This window comes from Perna viridis, chromosome 3 (assembly GCF_037379345.1).
Source record: "Perna viridis isolate PV_CMFRI_1.1 ecotype Kerala chromosome 3, ASM3737934v1, whole genome shotgun sequence".
Taxonomy (NCBI): domain Eukaryota; kingdom Metazoa; phylum Mollusca; class Bivalvia; order Mytilida; family Mytilidae; genus Perna; species Perna viridis.
The window spans coordinates 39,776,612-39,793,875 of NC_142447.1; the positions used below are offsets into that span (position 1 = coordinate 39,776,612).

General features: G+C 38.5%; 1 long non-coding RNA gene across 1 annotated transcript; it reads right to left on the reverse strand.

The window, feature by feature from the left end:
* Nucleotides 1-85: 85 nt before the first annotated feature.
* Nucleotides 86-14,544, reverse strand: LOC148622220 (uncharacterized). Its single transcript, XR_015920598.1, has 4 exons — nt 14,386-14,544; nt 7,911-8,000; nt 5,344-5,504; nt 86-498 (listed from the first exon to the last, which is right to left on the reverse strand). It is a non-coding gene; the product is annotated as an uncharacterized LOC148622220 (long non-coding RNA).
* Nucleotides 14,545-17,264: the final 2,720 nt, after the last annotated feature.

Consider the following 17,264-nt stretch of genomic DNA (forward strand, 5'->3'; position numbering starts at 1 on the left):
TTTTCTTTGATACGCAAAACTAATTTTACAGTTAACATATACATGTGTAGTGTTCATTTTGTGTTATAAATAAAAGAAATAATGAAAAAAAAATAATATATAAAAACGTAAAAGAAAATCATAAGGAACTCTTTATGTAAGCTTTATGAGAATGCATTCAGATTATTCGAATTCGATAGGTAACATGGAAAGAATAAAATTTATCCTTGTGAAAGCTGCACAGCAAATTAAATATATTTCTCTTCGTACATCTTAAAACAATTTTTTTTAAAACTAGAATGAATTTAATCATTCTTTTCCCTTTTTCTGTTGACAATTCAAAATCAATTCCTACGTAGGTCATTAACACCACTGGATTGTAGCATTTTGAAGTACATCAATTTTTTATGTGAAGACTCAAATGTTGCCCCATAATATTTCAGTTAGTATGAATCCTGCTTTCAAGACGGAAGACGTCAACTTTTTTCATTCGTCAGAGTAACAACCTGTCTTGAATCTCTGAAAAACAATTATGCAATCGGATAATATTGCCACAATAAATGAAACGTCTGATGCTCCTATTGGAAATGTTGACAGTGATTTACTAGAAATCTGCAGACACGAAAGACTGCAATACAAAAGAGAATAACATGTACATGCTTACGATATATTGCTTTTAGAAAGCAACACTAATTATGTCTTGACTAAATATATCCTGTAGAATACAATAAAGTACAGTAATGCAAGTGCAATGTACTTAAAGATGAAGATCAGTGAAGATTAAGCACAAAACGTTGTTGCAAGTGTTGGTAAAATGAAACTTCCCATTTACATCATTAAACATGCTCCATTCCCCATGACCCTTATCTTCCGTCCCCATAGAAGAATCTCCACCCCCCATGGAACCCATTGCATTTTTCTATATTAAATATTTACATCATCAAATTGAATTTGATATTTTTAATTTTGTTAACATGTAAATTGTTTTTTTTAATTAGTTCTCTACCCCATACACTATGTCCATCTAGGGTATTATGCATGCAACAACATAAAATCAATCCACATATTTGACTATTTATTGACAATTTAATCTCCTGGCCCTTTCGCGAATGCTACCGAGAAGAATCATACAGCGACAGAATCGACAACAAAATGATTACAATGTAACGTAAAATTACTTATCTCACTTAGCGGCGATATTTCTATGAATCCTGGCCCTACTCAAAATCCATATAGCCTGTAAGGAATAATCAGAGGCTTCTTGAGTTGATTGCTCAATTTGGCATCACATTAAATGTTTGAAAATATGACTACAAGAGCATGACAAACTTTTACTTTCTGTTCAGGGTTGATTTTGTCAGAAGCTGTATCCTATAAATTCAGAAATCCCATTACAGCAAATTTCGTTATGCTGCATTCGTGTTTCAAGGAGTCACATCTCAACAGAGGCATTCGTGTCCCCCCGTGCAGGTCCGGGTGTTAAAAGAATAGGCCTGCAGCAGCGCTAAGCTTGTCGTAAAAGGCGACTAAATAGTGCTCAGAAACCTAGCCGGGGGCTAGGCGCTCTGCCCACAGAGCAACTGGGATGTGTACCCCTGGCGAGTCACATGCTGGGGTTGTCAGGTTATAATACGGAAAACCTGACCGCAAACCATAGTGGTGCACCGTGTTCGGAAAGAAGCTTACCCATCCCCCTTTTTCCAGTGGCAATCAAAATTTGTCGACCCTATTATCCTTGTGACCCATCCTTTTTTTTTCATTTCATGTTCATTTAATCATCCATTTCATGTTCATTGTCTGAATATAGCTGAAATATTGCTGCTCGGACGTTAAACCCCAACAAACAAACAAACAAACAAGCATTCGTGTCCATACTAAGGATGTTAAAGATTTGATTGTTTGATTGATTGATTGTTGGGGTTTGACGCCCGAGCAGCAATATTTCAGCTTAATTCAGGCGATGAACATGAAATGAAAAATGGGATGGGACACAAGGGAAAGGTCGACAATTTTTAATTGCCGGTAGAAAAAGGGAGGAATGGGCAGGGTCGGGCAATTTAGCCTCCTGTGGCGGAACGCAAAGGTTCCTACTACTATCGAATACCACAGCAAGGTTCTTTAACGTGCGAGGAACGTAGCATCTTTCCCAACACGCGGCACCACTTTGGTTTGCGGTCGGGTTTTCCGTATTATAGCCTGACAACCCCAGCATGTAACACGCCAGGGGTACACAACCCAGTTGCTCTATGGGCAGAGAGCCTTAGCCCCCGACTAGGGTTTTGAACACTATTTAATCGGCCTTTACGACAAGCTTAGCGCGCTGCAGGCATATTTTGTTGACATCCGGACCTGCACGGGGCTTCTCAATTGTCGAAAAAGACCAGTAAGGTGGTCATCATAACGTAACATTCAATCCGTAAGACAGGAACTAAAAAAAGCTGTTTGACAACTTTGAAACTTATCAAAAGTTTGGCAATGAAAGCCAAATAATTTTAGCTGTAGGTACTTAAATATTACTGTATTCGACATAAACATGAATATATTAAATACTCACTACAGCCAAATTTCATTAATCTTTCATTTCTATTGATTACTGCCCCGTGCAGGTCCGGGTGTTAAAAGAATAGGCCTGCGGCAGCGCTAAGCTTGTCGTAAAAGGCGACTAAATAGTGCTCAGAAACCTAGCCGGGGGCTAGGCGCTCTGCCCACAGAGCAACTGGGATGTGTGCCCCAGGTGGTGGAATGGGGTACCCCTGGCGTGTTACATGCTGGGGTTGTCAGGCTATAATACGGAAAACCTGACCGCAAACCATAGTGGTGCACCGTGTTGGGAAAGATGCCACGTTCCTTGCACGTTAAAGAACCCTGCTGTGGTATTCGATAGGAGTAGGAACCTTTGCGCTCCGCCACAGGAGGCTAAATTGCCCGACCTTACCCACCCCCCCCTTTTTCTAGTGGCAATCAAAATTTGTCGACCCTATTATCCTTGTGACCCATTCTTTTTTTTTTATCATTTCATGTTCATTTTATCATCCATTTCATGTTCATTGTCTGAATATAGCTGAAATATTGCTGCTCGGACGTTAAACCCTAACAAACAAACAAACCAACAAACAAACAAAAACTATTGATTACTCCCTCCAAGATTTCGAACTGTCACTGGATTATTTTACATAGTGGTGGACTGATCGTAACCAGTTCGGCGGTGGAAGAATTGCATACTTGCGAACAGATATAGCAAGTGATAGACAAAAGCTCTTAGATTCAAAATTATTGAATTGATTGATGTAATGATGACAACAGGAGGTGAAAAATGGCTTTTTAGCGGAATCTGCAAACCCCAAAATATGCCAGTTGACATCTTTTAAGATTTCCGCCAGACTGTCGACAAAATGTTAACAAGATACGATAGATAGCTGCTTACTAATGATTTTAACTTTAATATGCTTAGTTATTAACGACATTCATGATATAATTTTAATCTAAAAATATCATTTAAAAAGCTACTTACTAAAATGCCAGCCCCGTGCAGGTCCGGGTGTTAAAAGAATAGGCCTGCAGCAGCGCTAAGCTTGTCGTATGAGGCGACTAAATAGTGCTCAGAACCCTAGCCGGGGGCTAGGCGCTCTGCCCACAGAGCAACTGGGATATGTGCCCCAGGTGGTGGAATGGGGTACCCCTGGCGTGTTACATGCTGGGGTTGTCAGGCTATAATACTGAAAACCTGACCGCAAACCATAGTGGTGCACCGTGTTGGGAAAGATGCCACGTTCCTCGCACGTTAAAGAACCCTGCTGTGGTATTCGATAGGAGTAGGAACCTTTGCGCTCCGCCACAGGAGGCTAAATTGCCCGACCTTACCCATCCCCCTTTTTCCAGTGACAATCAAAATTTGTCGACCCTATTATCCTTGTGACCCATCCTTTTTTTTTTCATTTCATGTTCATTTTATCATCAATTTCATGTTCATTGTCTGAATATAGCTGAAATATTGCTGCTCGGAAGTTAAACCCCAACAAACAAACAAACAAACTAAAATGCCAAGGAAACGCTTATACATGTAGAACCAAGAAAGTGATTTTAATGGTTCATGTTATTTTGGTACAATTATTAACAGGTACATTTCTTTTATATCGGCACCATTGTACTAGTACTCTTAATTGCCTAAACAAATCCCAAAACGAAAGCATGTGCAGAAGCTATTAAAAATAATTCTAAATGACTACTTCTTTTGGAAAATTGCTCTCTGTATATTTTTTCAAATTACAATACCTTCAAAATTTGGTGAATGTAAATGCAAATAACTGAAGTAAGTTGCGCATTAGTGTATGCGTTAGATAGACGCCTATAGTTAAACTATATCTGACTTTTATAGCAAACAATGTTTTGGTTTTTGATCAACTCGGTCCGTATCTTTGGGAAATTTGGTATACTTTTGTGAATCATACAACAACAATCGCTTAGTAAGTAATATTTACATAATTTGATTTTGTTTTGTTATGTTTATCACGTTTGTTTGAATATTTGTTTTTGTTTCATCGAACATATAGTCCTTGAAAGGTGATCTAAACCTGATTCTGAAAGATTGGTAGTAGGATTTACCGGTTTTAACAGAAGGAAAGTTATGTTTAGATTCAATTTTTTTTCATTGCCCTGAGAGCCAAAATTTTAACTTAGAATGACCTAAATATTGTATATTAATAGGCGAATATCTTACCTTGAAAACAATTTAGAAATTAACAGAACAGCCAAAATCCGTGTCCAATATTTCAGAAATTCATTTCTCAATTCGTATTTCTACCGACAGACAAATCAACCAATGATGTTTTAGTGGTATGACATAAATACTATATAATTGTACTTCTGCATTTTATGTCATGTACTCAACAGAGAGTCAAATAGTAAACAATTACATTACTGACACATATAAGCTAAAGGGCCAGGGTGAACATTTGTCAAGTCCCTATCGTGTGTTTGTTACCGAAATTATTCAAAAATCCATTTTAATTCCTTTTAATCTCAATGCCCAGTAAGTGTACTGCAAGTTACATTTCTGTTCTGTTAATCAGTGCTGTCAATAAATTAAAGGATCTATTTATAAACTATTATAATAATGCCTATGAACATAACGGTGATAATTATTTTGGAGTGTGAAAAACTCGCTAGATATTTGTGATAAATTACATGCTAGGAAAAAAACCGTAGAAACTGTGGGCAGTTATAATTTCTGCAAACCTTACAACACACTTCCACATTACCTCATTTAAAATAAATGCTCTAATATTATCAAATGGTGTCTCGACACCACAGATCAAAAATGGACTTTTCTCAGACGAAAGAGGCAAATTTAAAAATTATACTTACTGGATCTGTTAAGACATGATTATTTCAGTCAATTACTTTCTTGACAATATTACTGTCCGTTTTGGCGATAAAATATACCGGCAGGTTGTAAGATGTGTTCCTTTAATGGCATATCTATTCCAGTACTGTAATTATCTTAGTTTATTGCCGAATTTCCAAATCTGATTTAATAGACAAATTGCATAATACTTATCATTACCTTGCTGATATTTGATATTTTTACCTTAAAGATCCTGACTTTTTCAAATACTCTGCTGAAATTTACTTTAAGAGATTGACTTTTAATACAATGTAGGTATAAGGACAGTTGTAATTGTTCTTTTCTAGATTTTAATATTTCCATTTCACAAGGTAAACTCAAAACTAAAATTTACGACAAGACAGACAATTTTTTGTTTCCAATTGTTAATTTGTCATCCTTGACGGAGACGTTCCTTTAGCTCCTTCTAGCGTTGTATATATTCCTTGACATGCTTGACAGGTTTGTAGCAATGTTTTAGACTTCAGTGAACGAGATCTCTTTATACTCTTTTCAATGTTTTCTTCCACAAAGTATATGATAACAAATCCCGAATAATATTATTATGCTAATGTGCCATGTGAACGTCATTGCTTTTATATTGGCATTCTTTTATTTATACTCTTGTGATATGTAATAACTGGATCCTCATGGCCGTGTTTTTTTATTGGTTTGAGTTAACGGGGTTGGCTTGTCAGTAGCTTTTGGATTCTGAGTTGGCTTACTGAAAAGGCAAATGCTCTCTCGGGATGGATGAAGCTTGTTGTTATTTGTCCTATTTTTTGGGTGTTATTGTTCTGTGCTGGCCTCTGGACTTGAATTCGGGTTCGAAAGATTTCTTGTTGGGCTGTCCCGAGAAGGCGTGGGCGCTCGCAAGCATCTTTGACCCTCCCACGTATTTTGTGTGCCTGTCTCGGACCGGGCGCCTGTAGTGCGGTGGGTGTCGTTATTTTTTGTGTTTGTTGTCGTTTGTGTTTTTTCTGACATGGATTCAATCGATTTTCGGTTTTGACACTGTTATATCACCTCTGGAAGACGACATGCTTTCGGATAGTGAAATGCAAGCCAATCCAGAGAAATTCAAGGCTATATCAGTTGGCAATCACACAAAAGTATTAAGTTTGATTTGAATATGATATATTTTTCATATAGGAAAGATTTTAAATTACTTTGTGTTACCAGAGATATTACTGAATTTTAATTGACATATATCAATTATCTGTAAAAAGACATTTTTTTTGAATAGGGAAGTTCTGAAACAGGCTTGAGAAATCACAATATACAAATACCTTAATATGTCAAACTAAGTTATCAAGTTATTTTCTTTAGACTTTCAAATTTTGTAATGAGCAAAGCACCTACAAAAATGAAAATATTCAAGAACTTGCGATTCGTTTCATTTATAATTTATTATATCAGCTCCAAATAACTCATTTTGGAACAGCAAAAATACCATCTCTTTAGACCTGTTTTTTGCACAAAATCACGTCGGTATGTTAATACTGCAGAGGTACCCCGACCACAAACAACAGTGTAAAATCTCTCAGATGCGAGGCAGCACACGTATGGAACTCGTTTTCAAATGAAGCCAGGCCCCGTGCAGGTCCGGGTGTTAAAAGAATAGGCCTGCAGCAGCGCTAAGCTTGTCGTATAAGGCGACTTAATAGTGCTCAGAAACCTAGCCGGGGGCTTAGCGCTCTGCCCACAGAGCAACTGGGATGTGTGCCCCAGGTGGTGGAATGGGGTACCCCTGGCGTGTTACATGCTGGGGTTGTCAGGCTATAATACGGAAAACCTGACCGCAAACCATAGTGGTGCACCGTGTTGGGAAAGTTGCCACGTTCTTCGCACGTTAAAGAACCCTGCTGTGGTATTCGATAGGAGTAGGAACCATTGCGATCCGCCAGAGGAGGCTAAATTGCCCGACCTTACCCACCCCCTTTTTCCAGTGGCAATCAAAATTTGTCGACCCTATTATCCTTGTTACCCATCCTTTTTTTTTCATTTCATGTTCATTGTCTGTATATAGCTGAAATATTACTGCTCGGACGTTAAACCCCAACAAACAAACAAACAAACAAATGAAGCCAGAACTCGGACCTCAAGTGTAAAACATACATAAACAGTTGGTGTTGGAACAAATATGATATGGCACTGTAGAGCATGATAATAATTATGTCTCAAGCTTGACATTCTCAGGCTTTTTTTTTTTTTTTTTTTTTAACTTTTGGTTGTTTTGCTAATTTCGAGCTTCTTTATTTATTATTCTATGTCTGCATAGTTTTAATTTATTTTTAGATTATTTTTTGTTTTACAACATATATGTTTTGACTTGGGTCCCATTCCATATTGTTTAGAGCGGCGCTTATCACATGGGAATCACATTGCCTGATTCAATAGCAATGTCTTGCTGTGATGATTTGTTTATACATTGTGTCTATGAATGTTTTTAGTTATTTTTGCATGTATTAGTCGATTGAAGAGCTCTTCAGAGCTCATGATTTGCTTGTTTAAATATGCCGACTGTAAATATAGACTACGTACTTACTTATTGGCTCGATATCATTAAATAAATTCAGATTAACTTCACATTAGTCGTTCTCGGGAAAGTATAGCAGTCATGTTTTAATCTCAAACCCTAGAAAACAAGTTATCTGTTCATGTATTTATTACTATTTGTTCCATATTGTTTTTATGTCATTCTTTAAAGAATCAGAAAATGCTAATATACCTACCAAATCTAAGTTAGCTTTATACTGGTGAAAGTACTCCAATACACCTAAAAATACTGATGACACATGTAGGAATCGACATATTGTTTGAAGTAGTCATAAAGGACATTAAGATAGCTTGGAAATTTTCATACGTCACACTGTCCCAAATTGACGAAAATTTGATTTTGAACTTTGCGTGACACGATGGAACCATTGTTCATCAATAGCTAATGAACAGCCGAAGCCATTGTGATGGTAACGCGCGATATCATTTGAACTACATACAAAGCTATGTTGACACAAAGATGCTATCTTCCCCAAAAGACACATGATGATCTATATGGTGAAGTATTGAGTATACGATTCATTCAAAATAGGTCATATCCTTAAGTTTCAGTGCAACAATGCGTTTTTTGTTTGTTTGTTGGGGTTTAACGTCCGAGCAGCAATATTTCAGCTAATTCAGACAATGAACATGAAATGGGTCATGAAATGAAAAAAAAAGAATGGGTCACAAGGATAATAGGGTCGACAAATTTTGATTGCCACTGGAAAAAGGGGGGATGGGTAAGGTCGGGCAATTTAGCCTCCTATAGCGGAGCGCAGAGGTTCTTACTCCTATCGAATACCACAGCAGGGTTCTTTAACGTGCGAGGAACGTGGCATCTTTCCCAACACGGTGCACCACTATGGTTTGCGGTCAGGTTTTCCGTATTATAGCCTGACAACCCCAGCATGTAACACGCCAGGGGTACCCCATTCCACCACCTGGGGCACACATCCCAGTTGCTCTGTGGGCAGAGCGCCTAGCCCCCGGCTAGGTTTCTGAGCACTATTTAGTCGCCTTATACGACAAGCTTAGCGCTGCTGCAGGCCTATTCTTTTAACACCCGGACCTGCACGGGGTGCAACATTGCGACATAATCCTGTAAATCTAAAGGAAAAGACTAGAATTTCTTAGACAATTACATGAAAAATCATGATGTTTATGCATATACCAGTATGTTGTAAGTTTTATAAATTGTACACACTTTTCGTCATGGAGAACAAAACGCTTAAAATCTTACTGACTGGTGAAATGGTATGGTCAACTTTTTAGTTACAGGATATGCTCCCTGTGATAATTCAAAATGCTTTATCTTTCTTTCTTGTCGGTTTCTCCCAATTATTTTGACAACTTTATCATTGTCTTGCATGATATTTATACCTTCTATATCTACCTTTTGCCATTTAGATTAGTAATTGGTGACAATATCTTTCAAATGCTGAGGACTTGGTGTATGTTGTGAAAGTACCGACCCATTACTATAAAAACTATTGAAATAATTATCTAGGTCTGGTTCCAACATTTTAATACATATTTTTTTTTCGTGAGACATGTTTTTATCTTGGTAAGTGTAAAGTATAATTTTACAGTTTTGGCTTTTTCAAATCGTCTGAATATAGCTGGAATATTGCTGCTCGGACGTTAAACCCCAACAATCAATCAATCAATCATTCAAAACTGCTTATTTACAAAAGAGTAATTTGTCGGTGAAATCTTCTTTAAGAGCGTAAGCATTTTCTGTTACCGATGCAGCAATTAAAGGTAATGCAACGTCTAAATTAACTTCTTTTAAACAAATGGTACAATCTACACGAAATGGGTCACAATTTCACACTTTTAGTTTATTCTCTGTGCATTTCTTACAGCGCAAATCGCTTCCTCGTTCATTTCAGTTTGAACATCTTTTCTTCCCCATATCAAATTACTTAAATCTAGGTGTCTTAAGGCACTAGATATTTTAAAAATGGTGTCCAGTACCGATTGGGGATAATCTCAAAAGGTCAAGCTCTTCTTATGTGTCAATTATCTGGAGAGAATTCAGTGAGTAATGTTTGGCATTAGTTTTGATGGGTTCCGTGATAATCGCAGACGGCATTTCTTTTAATGTCGGTTCCTGAAATTGTTAATACTTCTGCACCTTAAAGTTTGCCCTTCGGCTATATTCATCAGATATTTCTGGAAATTTTGTCAGATTCGCCGAAAATGAAAATTTTGTCTTAGATTTATCACACTGTGCCTACCTCTTCCCTAAAGAACTTCATGAACCTTATGATTCATCATTACCGTTTGAATTTTGCTGTTAATTCTGCAGAAGATAACAAGGTAAACAGACTCGATAAAGTTCACTCGTTTACACAGTTTACATCTCCTATTATTTATAGGTGGCTATTGTCCTTCAATGGACCAGCAAGTCAATTTGAATAGAGTTCGCCTTTAATACATAAGAAACGTCACAAAACAATATCTCAACTTAATTTCCCGATGACTTCATACGATGTGCCCTATTCCCCATGTATCATTCCTTATTTTTCCCTGACCTCATACGATGTGCCCCATTCCTGAAATTGTTAATACTTCTGCACCTTAAAGTTTGCCCTTCGGCTATATTCATCAAATATTTCTGGAAATTTTGTCAGGTTCGCCGAAAATGAAAATTTTGTCTTAGATTTATCAAACTGTGCCTACCTCTTCCCTAAAGAACTTCATGAACCTTATGATTCATCATTACCGTTTGAATTTTGCTGTTAATTCTGCAGAAGATAACAAGGTAAACAGACTCGATAAAGTTCACTCGTTTACACAGTTTACATCTCCTATTATTTATAGGTGGCTATTGTCCTTCAATGGACCAGCAAGTCAATTTGAATAGAGTTCGCCTTTAATACATAAGAAACGTCACAAAACAATATCTCAACTTAATTTCCCGATGACTTCATACGATGTGCCCTATTCCCCATGTATCATTCCTTATTTTTCCCTGACCTCATACGATGTGCCCCATTCCCAATGTATTATTCCCTATTTTCCCTGACTTCATACGATGTACTCCCATTTCCCACTTATCATTCACCATGGCCCCTTACGATGTACCCATTTCCCCATGCATCCATATGATGTACCCAATTCCCTATGGCCCATATGATGTACCAATACCCCATGTATCGTTCCCTATTTTCCCTGACCTCATACTATGTGCTTTTTTTTACCATCTTTCATAACCTATTCTGCATTCCCTATATTATTCTAGATGGGCCCATGCGGTATGATCCAATCCTCATGGCCAAACACGGTGTATACCATTCCCCTTACAATGTACCCCATTTCCCATGTTTCATATTCCACGGTCCAATTCGATGTACCCCATTACCAATCGATCATTACCCATTCATTTTCTACACCACCCCATACATAATAAACACGGTTTATACATGTTACGACATACATCAAAGCATTGTTTTACATCTTGATATAAGTAAAAGGGCCTTTTATAATTAACGTGTGCACAATCTCTCGAATCATATTAAAGTGAAAGGTCCAGAGATCAAAAAGAATAGGCCTGCACCAGCACTAAGCTTGGCTACTAAATAGTGCTCAGAACCCTAGTCGGCGGCTAGGGCGATCAACCCACAGAGCAACTGGGTTTGTGTGCCCAGCTGGTGGAATGGGGTATCCCTGGCGTGTTTCATGCTGGGGTTGTCAGGCTATAATACGGAAAACCTGACCGCAAACCATAGTGGTGCACCGTGTTGGGAAAGAAGCCACGTTCCTCGCACGTTAAAGAACCCTGCTGTGGTATTCGATAGTAGGAACCTTTGCGCTCCGCCAGAGGAGGCTAAATTGCCCGACCTTACCCACCCCCTTTTTCCAGTGGCAATCAAAATTTGTCGACCCTATTATCCTTGTGACCCATCCTTAAGGCTAAATTGCCCGACCCTACCCGTTTCTCCCTTTTTTCTTGTGGCCATGAAAATTTGTCTTGTTTGTTGGGGTTTAACGTCCGAGCAGCAATATTTCAGCTATATTCAGACGATGAACATGAAATTGATGATAAAATGAAAAAGGTATGGGACACAAGGACAATGGGGTCGACAAACTTTGATTCCCACTGGAAATAGGGAGAAGTGGGTAAGGTCGGGCAATTTAGCCTTCTGTGGCGGAGCCCTATGGTTCCTACTCCGGGAGAATACCACAGTAGGGTTTTTTAACGTGCGAGGAACGTGGCATCTTTCCCAACACGGTGCACCACTACGGTTTGCGGTCAGGTTTTCCGTATTATAGCCTGACAACCCCAGCATGTAACACGCCAGGGGTACACATCCCAGTTGCTCTGTGGGCAGAGCGCCTACCCCCGGCTAGGGTTCTGAGCACTATTTAGTCGCCTTTTACGACAAGCTTAGCGCTGCTGCAGGTCTATTCTTTTAACACCCGGACCTGCACGGGTCGACCTGTTATCCTTGTGTCCCATCCTTTTTTTCATTTCATCATTTCATCGTCTGAATATAGTTGATCGAAATGTTGCTGCTCGGACGTCAAACCCCAACAATCAATCAATCAATACCTCATATTGTGCTGCATATTAAAGAAAAATTGACAAAAAAACAAAAGCTTTATTGAATTGGGAAGGGGAAGTAAAACCTTTTGATATCGGGAATACCGAAAGGTATGTCAAAGGTCAGTAATATGACGTGATACTATAGAAATACAAAAATATTTCCTCTACAAATAGCCCCGTGCAGGTCCGGGTGTTAAAAGAATAGGCCTGCAGCAGCGCTAAGCTTGTCGTATAAGGCGACTAAATAGTGCTCAGAAACCTAGCCGGGGGCTAGGCGCTCTGCCCACAGAGCAACTGGGATGTGTGCCCCAGGTGGTGGAATGGGGTAACCCTGGCGTGTTTCATGCTGGGGTTGACAGGCTATAATACGGAAAACCTGACCGCAAACCATAGTGGTGCACCGTGTTGGGAAAGAAGCCACGTTCCTCGCACGTTAAAGAACCCTGCTGTGGTATTCGATAGGAGTAGGAACCTTTGCGCTCCGCCACAGGAGGCTAAATTGCCCGACCTTACCCATCTCCCCCTTTTTCCAGTGGTAATCAAAATTTGTCGACCCTATTATCCTTGTGACCCATCCTTTCTTTTTTTCATTTCATGTTCATTTTATCATCCATTTCATGTTCATTGTCTGAATATAGCTGAAATATTGCTGCTCGGACGTTAACCCCCAACAAACAAACAAACAAACCTCTACAAATACCTTACTAATTTACATTACATTTGCGTTTACCGTTCATTATATTAATACATTGCAAGCTGAGAACGGAAGAAAAGTCTAATATTTTTCGAGAGCAATTAGCTATTTTTTCAAATATTTTCATACAGTCTAAATAAACATGTACATTTGAACCATTTCAATTTCTGGTATATTAACATCAGCAATTTTGTTCACAAATAAAGCCACCCTTTATTAACAGGTGTTCATCGCCGAATTATGAAGTACCAGTTTATTTTTGAAGGTTAAATAATGTCATATCAATGTAAAGTTTTTTGTTATTACTTAAGTTACCCAGTTATCAAAAAGTACACGTGTATTGTAGTTGTAAATTGTGAATAAGTAGAAGGCAAATCTTTAGGTACTATGGACTAGATTTAAAATGCTTATCCTGAAATAACATTAGATAGAGGTATGCATCCTTTCTATGAAACAAGGCTATAGTTTTTTCATTAGCACTGAGAACTATTTTCTAATTATTTTTTCTATTAAAATATCACAGTTGGCTAATGCCAAAATTACGAGATATGTGAAACAAGACTATAAACGGTATATCAATCCAGATTTATCAGAAATAAATTGGCATTTGTAATATTGGACACTACATTTTATGACAGCTTATTGGACAGAAAGCGTCTTGATTAGATCATTGTTCTGTTTTTTTGTTTTTTGGGTTTTTTTTGGTATGAATATTTATTTGCAAAAAGGGTCTTTACATAGTAACCAACACACTATATTTGAAAGCAGTTTATGATATGACAGTCGTTACTAATGATGTATCATTCCATCCCACGTCTTCACTTTTCTGATATTTTGTTTCCAAGACAAATAAGCCAATTAGATAATCAAGCTGAATTTTAGTCCATGAAAGTCGGTTTGTTTCCCAAAATAGTGGAATAAATTACTACCAACAAGGAAAACAATCAAAATCGACTTTTTAATTTCAACATATCCACTTCCGTTAAGGAGTTAGAGGAACAAGTACGCAAAGGGACCAATATAATGCAACAATAAATGAACTGTCGTGTATACTAATGGAAGTGTTTACAAAGTTCTATTCGAGTAATTTAGGCGTGAAATATTGCAATATAAAATAAGAAAACACTTTATTGTGGTTAACATGCAATAGATCGTAATTCATAGACAAATGCAGGTCAAATCTAACACTTTACTTATAATGGTATATATTTGCACTATAATGCAAGAATTACTTACATTTTTAATAGTGATGGCCAATTTTGTACTTCATTCACTGGTTAAATTTAAACAGTCTAAGTTTAAAGTACATGAACCTTTTTCAAGTGATAATATTAAAAGTCTTTATTCAATCGACGCAGATGGTTGAAATTAATATCAAATTTATTTTAACACTGAGAGGGAAGTAATATTCTACCAACAAATAGCAGAACATTTTACGTCATTTTTCATAATAACATAGGCTACCAGGAAGAGCTTTACTTCTAATGTGAACTTAACGGAACTTTCATGCAAGCTCATTTTTATTGATGATTAATTTTTAATCTTCTTTAAACTATATAAATGTTATATAGACGAAATTGTTTTGTATATAAAGAGCTTGATTACTTTAAAAAAGTCGTGAAATGTCTGCCGAAATAAAGTACCACGCGAACGATTACTGTCAAATAACTGACATTCAAAACATAAAAACATACAAGGTTGATTTGTTTACCAATATGATCGTTTCTGCTAAGTATTTCTCTTGTCGTTTTCATTCCCCCTACCATTGATTGTCCGGTGCAAATATATCTGATCTCATCTAATTCTTTATTAATGCTTCGTTCAAATGTTATTTTAGGGAGGCACAGGACGATTACATGAGCTACTGTTGCTGTTATATTCAAGAATTTGAAAACTAACAAGCCTTATTAAGTTGTATATTGATGAATGATGGAAAACTAACTAGTAAAATTGGAGTCAAGGCCCCTTGCAGGTCCGGGTGTTAAAAAAGAATAGGCCTGCAGCAGCGCCAAGCTTGTCGTAAAAGGCGACTAAATAGTGCTCAGAACCCTAGCCGGGGGCTAGAGCGCTCTGCCCACAGAGCAACTGGGATGTATGCCCCAGGTGGTGGAATGGGGTACCCCTGGCGTTGTCAGGCTATAATACGGAAAACCTGACCGCAAACCATAGTGGTGCACCGTGTTGGGAAAGATGCCACGTTCCTCGCACGTTAAAGAACCCTACTGTGGTATTCTCCCGGAGTAGGAACCGTAGGGCTCCGCCACAGGAGGCTTAATTGCCCCACCCTACCCACCTCTCCCTATTTCCAGTGGCAATGAAAATTTGTCGACCTCATTGCCCTTGTGTCCCATCCCTCTTTCATTTCGTCATCATTTCATGTTCATTTATCAATTTATGTTCATCGTCTGAATATAGCTGAAATATTGCTGCTCGGACGTTAAACCCCAACAAACAACGAACAAACATGGAGTCAAGGCCGATGTAGCCAAAACCTGTATACCTTCTAATAATTTGCATGGGATGGGGGTAAGAAATATTCCAACAATTAGTTCCTAAAAGATGAAATGCACCGATATTAAGGAGATAGAATCGGTCTCTGTGGAAACTGCTGTGGTGTAAATTCTCTACGCCAGCATTGCACAAAACAAACATTTTGTCATTTGAAGTTTGAAATCAGTGTTCATATTGTGTTCAGGATGAATCAAATGAAAAAGGTAAAAGTGAAGCGATACAACGACAATGAAAATTAAGGTTCTAAGTTCAAGGTCATCATCTGTGGAAGGCGACGCATCGACTTGGGTCGCAATGCTAAATATCAAAATTCTAAGATGGTACAGTAAGTCAACAGTCTTAAATGTTTATTGGAGAAATTAGCCTCATGGCGTTTTCAAGCCAAAACAGTAGAAAGAAATCTGAAGATAAACTGTATTTTTATTCGTAATTATTTGAATTACAGACTGCGGATCAATACAATAAGTCATCACAGTACATGTTCATATGATGCATGTAGTCATATGATTATCATATGATAATTTTGGCTTGGAAACATATGATGTTTGTTTGTTTGTTGGGGTTTAACGTCCGAGTAGCAATATTTCAGCTATATTCAGACAATGAACATGAAATGGATGATAAAATGAACATGAAATGAAAAAAAACAGGATGGGTCACAAGGATAATAGGGTCGACAAATTTTGATTGCCATTAGAAAAAGGGGAATGGGTAAGGTCGGGCAATTTAGCCTCCTGTGGCGGAGCGCAAAGGTTCCTACTCCTATCGAATACCACAGCAGGGTTCTTTAACGTGCGAGGAACGTGGCATCTTTCCCAACACGGTGCACCACTATGGTTTGCGGTCAGGTTTTCCGTATTATAGCCTGACAACCCCAGCATGCAACACGTCAGGGGTACCCCATTCCACCACCTGGGGCACACATCCCAGTTGCTCTGTGGGCAGAGCGCCTAGCCCCCGGCTAGGTTTCTGAGAACTATTTAGTGGCCTTGTACGACAAGCTTAGCGCTGCTGCAGGCCTATTCTTTTAACGTCCGATCAGCAATATTTCAGCTATATTCAGACGATGAACATGAAATAAAAAAATAGGATGGGTCACAAGGATAATAGGGTCAACAAATTTTGATTGCCACTGGAAAAAGGGGGGTGGGTAAGGTTGAGCAATTTAGCCTCCTGTGGCGGAGCGCAAAGGTTCCTACTCCTATCGAATACCACAGCAGGGTTCTTTAACGTGCGAGGAACGTGGCATCTTTCCCAACACGGTGCACCACTATGGTTTGCGGTCAGGTTTCCCGTATTATGGCCTGACAACCCCAGCATGCAACACGCCAGGGGTACCCCATTCCACCACCTGGGGCACACATCCCAGTTGCTCTGTGGGCAGAGCGCCTAGCCCCCGGCTAGGTTTCTGAGCACTATTTAGTCGCCTTATACGACAAGCTTAGCGCTGCTGCAGGCCTATTCTTTTAACAACCGTACCTGCACGGCGCCATGTTACAAGCCATATGATTGCCATGTGTGGTGACTTTTGACTGCGTAGTTAATAAAATATATTGTTGCTGAATGAGTACCATCAAATTAGAAGGTTGTTACCAACAAAAACA